Source organism: Artibeus jamaicensis, unplaced genomic scaffold, assembly GCF_021234435.1.
Source record: "Artibeus jamaicensis isolate MK-2021 breed Jamaican fruit bat unplaced genomic scaffold, CSHL_Jam_final contig_1132, whole genome shotgun sequence".
NCBI classification, from domain to species: domain Eukaryota; kingdom Metazoa; phylum Chordata; class Mammalia; order Chiroptera; family Phyllostomidae; genus Artibeus; species Artibeus jamaicensis.
The window spans coordinates 5,130,508-5,140,542 of record NW_026521221.1 but is presented as its reverse complement, the minus strand read 5'-3'; positions in this window follow the sequence as shown (position 1 = coordinate 5,140,542).

The window sequence follows — 10,035 nt, the reverse complement described above, 5'->3', positions numbered from 1 at the left end:
CTGGACATTTACTAGCACAGTCATGATGACACATAAAATAAAAAATCACAGGAACTATGACATGCCACTCACTGAAAAAAAAGAAGGAGACATTTTGAGTAAGTTTTGGTTTCTTTCCACTGAAGGATTCTAGAAAGTTGCCATCAATTCTGGTTTGGTTGTTGCTTCAGAGGTGGGATTAGAATTGGGAATTGGGTGCTTTTAAAAGCTACTATCCATTAATACAGTGCTTTTAACATTTCCTAAGGTTCTGCAAGCCAGGCTGCTCTCCAGACACTTTTTCACCTCAACTCCAAAGAGAAGCTTGCAGCCTCTGTGTATGTGAACATGCATGCATGCTTCTATGCATGAAGGAGGAGAATGTGGATTTCATAGTACTGGCAATGCTTTGCTTTAGTGTTGAAGAATTATCATTCAAATTTACATACTCCTGACAGTTATATGAGATTATATTCTGAAGTAACTAATAAATAAGCATCGGACATTCAATAAGGTGACTGTTTATTAAGTACACATTTTGCATTGGGTTGGCCAAAAGCCCTTTACATGTTTCTGTATGACAGCTCTAGTAGTGTTTAGCTGTCATTACCTACATTTGAAACAAATTTGTTAGTTTGTAGTGTTATAGCTGTCATATCAGTGTGCATTTAAAAAACTTATCAAAATTGGTGATTTTTGACCCAGCTATTCCACTGCTAGGATTATATCCTAAGAACCCCGAAACAACAATCTAAAGGAATCTATGCACCCCAATGTTTATAGAAGCATAATTTACAATAGCCAAGAGCTGGAAGCAACCTAGGTGCCCATCAATAAATGAATGGATCCAAAAACTATGGTACATATATACAATGGAATTCTATGCAACAGAAAGAAAGAAGGAGCTCCTACCCTTTGCAACAACATGGATGGAACTGGAAAGCATTATTCTGAGTGAAATAAGCCAGGCAGTGAAAGACAAACACCATATGATCTTACCTTTAACAGGAAGCTGAACAACAAAACAAACAAGCAAGCAAAATATAACCAAAGACACTGAAATAGAAAACAGGCAGACAGTGACCAGAGGGGTGCAGGGAGGGAATTTCAGGGGAAAAGGGGAGGGATTTAGAGGAACAAGTATAAAGGACGCATGGACAACAACTAAGGGGGGTGGAAATGGGAGGAAGGTGGGGAGCACTGGGGGGGGGGGCTAGGATGGGAGTAAAAGACAGAAAACTGTACTTGAACATCAATTAAATTTTTTAAAAATTGGTGAATTTTTGTGGAGCCATTTTAATGTTGAAGATGGAAAACATGCAACATTTCATAATAAAGCATAAAATAATATCATGCCTTACTGTTTCAAGAAAGGTAGAAATGCAACTGAAACACAATAAAAGATTTGTTCAGTGTATAGAGAAGGTGCTGTGATTGATTGAAAGTGCCAAAACTGGTTTGCAAAGTTAACTGGTACTATTGATATTTCAGCTAAATAATTCTTTGCTGTGAGGCTGTCTTATGCATCGAAAGATGTTTAGCAGCACCCCTGGCCTCTATCCATTAGAAACCAATAGCAAGAGGTACTCAAATCAGTAAAGTTGTTGGTGAACATTAAAAATGCGTCTTTTATAGAAAAAAATGTAATGGACTTTTTGGCCAACCCAATACTAGAGCAAGGCATCATCTCAGCTGCATTTTTGTTCCTAGCTTTTTCATGTCATTTGGTTAAAAATACAAACACATGGATTTGAATTAATTCACCTGCGCTGGCCCCGCAAGCAGGGGTGTCTGCTACTGAGAACCAACTGGAGAACTTTCTACACGAAGACTCACCTAGGCTCCGTTCTCAGAGATTCTGATCCAGTAAAACAGATGAGGCCTAGGACTCTCTACACAGAGGCCACTGAACAACACTGGTTCGAACTCTGTGGGCCGCTGTATGCACATATTTTAAAGAAATACATTCAGTACTCTAAATGTATTTTCTATTCCTTATGATTTTCTTTTTTTTCTGGCATAATGTCATTTTATTGTATTCTTTCCATTACCATTTAGTCCCCTTATACTCCAACCCCCAATCACCACACTGTTGTCCATGTCCATGGGTCCCTTTTTTTTTTCGCTTAATCCCTCTACCCCGAACCTCTGTCCCTCAAGCTGTCGTCCTGCTCTCTATCTATGAGTCTGTCTCTATTTTGTTTGTTAGTTCAGTTTTTTCATTAGATTCTACATATGAGTGAAATCCTACGGTACTTCTCTTTCTTTGGCTGGCTTATTACACTTAGCATAACTTAGAATTAATATTCTCCAGGCCCATCTGTCCTATCAAAAAGAGTAAAATTTTCTTTTTTATGGCCAAACAGAATTCCATTGTGTAAATGTGTCATAGTTGTTTTATCCACTCACCTACTGAAGGACACTTGGGCTGCTTCCATGTCTTGGTGATTGTAAATAATGCTGCAGTGAATATAGGGGTGCTTATGTTTTTTTGAATTAGCATTTTGGGTGCCTTCGGATATATTCTCAGAAGTGGTATCACTCAGTCAAAAGGCATACCCATTTTTACTTATTGAGGTATCTCCATACTGCTTTCTACAACGGTTGTACCAATCTGCATTCCCACCAACAGTGCAAAAGGGTTCCCCTTTCTCCACATCTTCACCAATACTTAATTGTTGATTTACTGATGACAGTCATTTTGACAGGTATCTCACTGTGGTCTGAATTTGCATTTCTCTGATGGTTAGTAATGTTGAGCATCCTTTCATATGAATGTTGGCCATCTATCTGTATGTCCTCTTTGGAGAAGTCTATTGAGGTCCTTTGCCCACTTTTGAATTGGATTGTTTGGTTTTTGGTGTTGAGTTTTACAAGTACTTTATAAATTTTGGATATTAACCTGTTATCAGATGTATCAGCAAATATGTTCTCCCATTCTGTGGGTTGTCCTTTTATTTTGTTGAAGATCTCCTTTGCTGTGCAAAACCTTTCAATTTGATGTGGTCCCATTTGTTTATTTTTTCTTTTGTTTCCCTTACCTGGGGAGATATACCTGATAAAAAATTTCTACCAGCAGTGCCTGAGATTGTGCTGCCTGTGTTTTCTTCTAGGATTTTTATGGTTTCAGGACCAAATATTAATTCTTTGATTCATTTGAAGTTATTCTTGTGTGTGGTTGTGAGAAGATAATCTAGTTTCATTTTTCTGCATGTATCTGTCCAGTTCTCCCAACACCATTTATTGAATAAATTATGTATAGTCCATTGTATGGGCTTGTTTCCTCTGTTGAATATTACTTGACTATAAAGGTATGGGTTTATTTCTATGCTGTGTATTTGGTTCCATTGATTTATGTGTGTATGCTTGTGACAGTACCATGCTGTTTTGATTATTACGACCTTGTAGTATAGTTTGATGATAGGTAGCATGAGTCCTCCAACTTTGTTCTTCTATGTCATGATTGCAGTTGATATGTGGGGCCTATTGTGATTCCATATAAAGTTTTGAAATTTTTTCTAGTTCTGCGAAATATGTCATTGAAATCTTGATAGGAACTGCATTGAATGTATAGGTAGGTTTGGGTACTATGGATGTTTTAATGATATGAATTCTTCCTATCCATGAACATAGTATGTGCTTCCACTTTTGTATCTTCTTCAACTATTTTCTTCAATATCTTGTGATTTTCTGAGTACAGGTCTTTTGTGTCCTTGGTTAGGTTTATTCTTAGGTTTTTTATTCTTTTTGAAGCCGTTATGAATGGGATTGTTTTCTTAATTTCTGTTTCTGTTAGTTCATTATTGGCAAAAAAAAAAAGGCAACCGATTTCTAGCTATGAATTTTGTATCCTGCTACTTTCCTGAATTCATTATCAGTTCTAGTAGTTTCTTGGTAGAATCTTCGGGTCTCTGTGTATGATATCATGTCATCTGCAAATACTGACAGTTTTACTTCTTTCTTTCCAAATTGGATGCTTTTTTCTTTTTCCTTCTTGTCTTGTTACTGTGGTTAGGAAGTCCAGTACTATGTTGAGTAAGAGAGATGAAAGTGGACATCCCTGTCCTGTTCCCAATCATAAGAGGGGCACTTGTAGTTTTTGCTCACTGAGTATGATGCTGGCAATGAGTTTGTCATATACGACCTTTATTATATTTAGGTACGTTCCCTCTATTCATACTTTGCTGAGAGTTTTTATCCTAAATTGGTGCTGGATTTTATCGCATGCTTTTTCTGCATCTATGGATATGATAATATGGTTTTTCTCCTTCAGTTTGTTTATTTGGTGAATCAGATTTATTGATCTGCAAATGTTGTGCCAACCTTGCATTCCCAGAATAAATCCCACTTGATCATGGTGAATGATCTTTTTGATGCATTGCTGTATTCAGTTTGCTAATACTTTCTTTGTTCAGGATTTAGCATTTATGTTCATCAGGGGTATTGGTCTATAATTTTCTTTCTTTCTTTTTTTGTAGTGCCTTTGTCTGTTTGGAATTAGGGTAATGCTGACCTCATAAAATGAGCTTGGGAGCCTTACCTGCACTTGAATTTTTTGAAATAGTTTAAGAAGAAGAGGTGTTACTTCTTCTTGGAATGTCTGGTAAAATTTTCCTGTGAAGCCATCTGGTCCAGGGCTTTTGTTTGTTGGGAGTCTTTTGATTACTGCTTCAATTTTACTAGGTGTAATTTGTCCTTTTCAGATTCTCTGATTCTTCTTGATTCAGTTTCGGATGATTGTACATTTCTTGAATTTATCCATTTTGTCCAGGTAGTCCAGTTTGTTGGCATATAGTTGTTCATAATATTTTCTTAAAGTCCTTTGTATTTCTGTGATGTCAGTTGTTATTTTTGTCTTTCATATGATTTTATTGACATCCTCTGTCTATTTTTCTTGATGAGTCTGATTAAAGGTTTGTCAGTCTGGTTTATCTTTTCAAAGAACCAGCTCTTGGATTCATTGATTTCTTGTATCATTTTTTTGACCATTTTGTTTGTTTCTACGCTGATCTTTATTATTTCCTTCCTCTTATTCATTTTGGGCTTTGTTGTTCTTTTTCAAGTTCCTTTAAATGTGAAGTTAGATTGTTTATTTGAGCTTTTTCTTGGCATTTTTTTTGAAGTAGGCCTGTAATGCTATGAATTTCCCTCTTCAGATTGCTTTCCAATATCTTACAGATTTTGGGTTGTTGTGTCCTCATTTTCATTTGGTTCAACATATCTTTTTATTTCTTCCTTAATCTTGTTGTTGACCCATTCATTTTTAATAACATGTTATTTAGTTTCTACATATTTGCATGTTTTTCAGTGTTCTTCTTGTGATTGATTTCTACTCTCACGGCATTGTTGTCCTAGAAGATGCTGGATATTATTTCAATCTTCTTTAATTGAGACTTGTTCTGTGTCCTCATATGTGGTTGATCCTAGAAAATGCTGCACATGCACTTGAAAAGTATTTATATTCTGTTGCTTTGGGGTGAAATACTCTAAAGATAACAATTAAATTCAATTGATCTAGTGTGTCATTTTAGGTCGCTGTCTCCTTGTTGATTTTCTGCCTGGTAGATCTATCCATTGAAATCAAGTATGACTATATTTCTGTCAGTCTCCCCCTTTATGTCCATCATAATTTGCTTTACATATTCAGGTACTCCTATGTTGGGTATGTAGATGTTTACTCAGATTTGTCCTCTTATTGGATTGTTCCCTGTATCATTATGTAGTATCTTCTGTCTTTTACTGTAGCCTTGGTTTTAAGTCTATTTTGTCATATGTAAGTATTGCTATCCCAGTTTCTTTTCCCATTGCATGAAATATCTTTTCCAATGCTTTACTTTTAGTCTGTGTATATCTTTTGATCTGAGATGTATCTCTTGGAGACAGCATATGTATGAGTCTTGTTTCTTATCCATTTAGCTACCCTCTGTCTTTTTGTGGGAGCATTTAAGCCATTTACATTTAAGGTGATTATTGATAGATATGTATTTATTGCGTTTTTATTGTTAGATTACTTTCTTTTCCTCCCTCTCTCCTTTCTCCTCCTCCTCCTCCTCCTCCTCATCCTTCTCCTTCTTCCAGGCCCTTTAACAATTTGTTACAGTACCTGTTTGGTGTTAACAAATTCCTCTAGCTTTTCCTTGTCTGGGAAGCTCCTTATTCTCCTTTGATTTTAAATGATAGCCTTGCTGGGTAAGGTAGTGTTGATTGTAGATCCTTGCTTTTCGTCACCTTGAATATTTCATGCCACTCCTTTCTAGCTTGTAATGTTTCTGTTAAGAAATCAGATTTGGTGCTACCTGGTAAGTAAACTACCTGCTTTTCTCTTGCAGCTGTTAGGATTCTCTCCTTGTCTTTTAGCCTTGTCATTTTAATTATGTGTCTTGGTGTAGGCCTCTTTGGGTCCAACTTGTTTGGGACTCTCTGAGCTTTTTAGACTTGTGTGTCTTCTACCTTCACCAGATTGGGTAAGTTTTCGGTCATTATTTCTTCAGATAGGTTCTTGATCCCTTGCTCACTCTTATCTTTCTGGTATTGCCATGATGCCGATGTTGTCACACTTCATGTTGTCCCAAAGGTTTCTAAGCTCTCCTCATTTTTTTTAATTCTTTTTTTCTTTTTGCTGCTCTGCTTGGGTGTTTTTTTCTACTTTGTCTTCCAAATCACTGATTTCATCCTCTGCTTCATTTAACCTGTTATTTATTCCTTCCAGTGTATTATTTATTTTAGACATTGCATTCTGCCTAGTCCTTTTTAATGTATTCTTATGTTTTATTTCTGACTGGTCCTTTTTAATGTTTTTTATGTCTTTTTAACGCTGTTGAGTATCCTTATAATCATTACTCTAAACTCTCTATCTGATCATTTGCTTTCCCCTATTTCATCTGGTTCTTCTGCTAGAGAATTCTCTTCTTCCTTCATCTGGGGCCTGTTTCTTTGTTTATCCATTCTGTTTGCCTCTTTGTGTTTGTTTGTATGTAATAGGTAGATATGCAAGGCTCTGGTGCAGGCCTAGATCAAACCCTGCTCATGACTGGCCCTGAGCAATCTGTTTAAAGCTGTCAGCTATCCACACTTTGTGACTCCCTCTGCCGGGCCTGAGTTCATGCAGAAAGAACCAGCTGTGCAACAAGGCTGGCTTCTATCTGCACCAGGCCCAGGAAATCTGCCTCTGCCTGCAAGCTCTCTGTAGGGTTAATCAGTGAATGTCTTGCAGCTCTACTCCTCTGCAGCTAGGCTTAAGCACCACTGGATGGAGCAGAGTAATTCCTGGGGGTGGGGCTATTGCTTCCCCTCAAGCTGATGCCACTTGGAGGGGAGTGCTTTGTCTGAGAAAGATGGCTCCTGCGGTATGGAGAATGGCTCAGCACAGAGATTCTGGCAGCTGTTCCTTCAGTTCTCTCCTCAGAGCCACCAACCCCAGATTCTCCTCAAGCGTTGCTAGTCCACTTTGTTCTCCATCTGCCAGAACCCAGGGTAAGTGGCTGCAAATGGCATTTTGTGTGTTGGTTCTTTAAGAAGCTGTCTGTGTCTCCAGCCATCTCTTGCTGGTGTACAGAAACCCTGCTGCTTTTCAGTCATATGTTATTTAGGTTCTTCTCCAGGTTTTGGTGCTGTAGGTTGGGGAGACCAGCTTGGGGTATAGACCTCACACTTCCCAGGGGAAATCTTCCAGCCACTGAAGTATCCTTTTAACACTTCAGTTGCTGCCTGCGGGAGCCCAGCCAGCCCTCTCACACCTGCTCTGCACTCCCTACCAGTATTGTGGTGATATGGTTTCTTCTGTCTGCGGTTATAATGTTTCTCTGCAGCCAGTGCTCAGTAGGTTATTCAGGTGATTTTTCCATAATTTATTTGTAATTCCAGTTTGGTCCTGGGAAGAGGTTAGTGTAGCTTCCACTTGCTCCTTCTTCACCTTCTATGCCCTGGTTTTCTTAATAACATTTTCTTTTCTCCACTTTATTGTAAGAATATAGTATATAATTGTACAAGAAACAAAATATTTGTTAATCCACTGTTTATGTTATCAGTAAAGCTTCCAGTCAACAGGCTCTTAGTAGTTAAATTTGGGGGAGGTCAAAAGTTACACAAGAATTTTTGGCTGCATGGGGTCAACACCCCTAACCTCTGCATTGTTCAAGGGTCAATTATATTTTAAAGTTCTTTAGCTCATTCTAATGAGGAGTTAGGTTTGGAAACTACTATTGTACTAAATATTTACATGTATTTTGAACTTAAACAATAGCAAAAATAACTAACTCCCCTGTTAAGTTGTACATACTAAAATATTAGAAAATAAAATTTAAAAATATATTTCAAAAGTGTTGGGCAGGAGGGGAAAGTAAGGAGACTTAATGGGATACTTTTCATTATGCTCCAGTCTTTCTAATTCTCCTCAAAACACGCACATGGATATCCTCCTCTCTGCCACTGGTTGTCACATGCAACGTTCATATCTGAGTTTATTACTCTTAAATACTTTGCTGTTTTTGTTTTTCTTTTTTCAGTCTGAACCACAACTCCAACAGCTACTGAGGAATCTCATCCATTGTAACTCAGGCCAGTGACTCACCTGTCCAAGCCAGGCTTTCATTGGCTGCCCGGGTGATTCAAATGACCAGCCAGATTTGGGAACTGCAGCCTAACTGCTGTTTTCAACAGCCCACCTATCTTAACACTGGAAACAGTGCTGTGTCCCTTACAGGGGAATGATACTAATGGAGATAAACCCTATTCCTTCAGAAGACATAACAAATTAATAACACAATATACATTTCTTCACACAGATATTAACAGCCATTCAAACATCTAAACCCTAAATAAGTACATCAGTCAAAACCTATTTCCCCACACATTTAAAAAGAGATAAGACCTTCTTATGGGTATGTTTGTGAGGAAAGTGGGAATTGAGTTATGAAGTTTCCTACACTGAGTTATGAATACAAATAATGGGAACTTCATTCCAATTGATTAAAAGCACTTTGTTTAAGTTCCACTGGATAGTTCTAACATGACTGGGTGTGTAACTGGAAGGCAGCAGGCACTGAACTCAAAGTATTTCTTAAACACAAAGCAAACAAATGCTAACGTGCATGAATTCAAATTCCACTCAGCCTGCAGTTAACCTTTTGGAGAGATGAATGTTTCACACTTTTGAGAGCAAAGTGAAATATCTGATTGCAAAGACATCGTTAAGGGGATTTTTGTGTTCTTGGAGGCTTGACATAATACAAATTTCTTATTTAATTTCTAGTGTAGAAGAAAAGATTGATGTTAGCAACAAATATACAATTTGATTCCTCAGTTGAAATAGCCACTGAATTCAGGAAGAAAAAGTACAGGATATTTTTAAAATTTCATGCTGGCTAAAAAAAATATTTTAAGCCTGTGCTAGTAGTGATGGGAAAGGTCTGAGAATCTAGTGTGAGTTAAAAAGATATGTACTGATTAAACTGTGTAACTAAAATATGGGTCAGATTAAAGTCCAACTGGTAACAGGCCATGATTATTAACAAAGATGTCACACTATACATTTGTTTAATTATAATGTAACACTGCTTGGAAGATGCACTACAGATCTAACAACAATTTTTTAAAATATATTTTATTGATTATGCCATTACAGTTCTATTTCTCCCCTTCATTCACCTCTACCCTGCACACCCCTCCCCCACCATTCCCCCCTTTAGTTTATGACCACATGTCTCAAGTTCTTTAGATTCCATATTTCCCCTACTATTCTTGCCCTCCCCCCTATCTATTTTCTACCTACCATCTATGCTACTTATTTTCTGTACCTTATCCCCCCTTCTCCTTCTCCCAATCCCCTGTTGCTAACCCTCCATGTGATCTTCATTTCTATGGTTCTGCTCCTGATCTAGCTGTCCTCTTTGTTTTTGTTTCAGATAACATCAAATTCAAGAAGTTCATCATCATCAAGCACTTATTATATGAAATGTTAAAGGAACTTACCTAAGAAAAAGATAAAAAAGATGAACAGTGAAAGGACAGCAAATTCACAGTTATTAAGAATAACAACAATTTTTATCAAAATGCAGG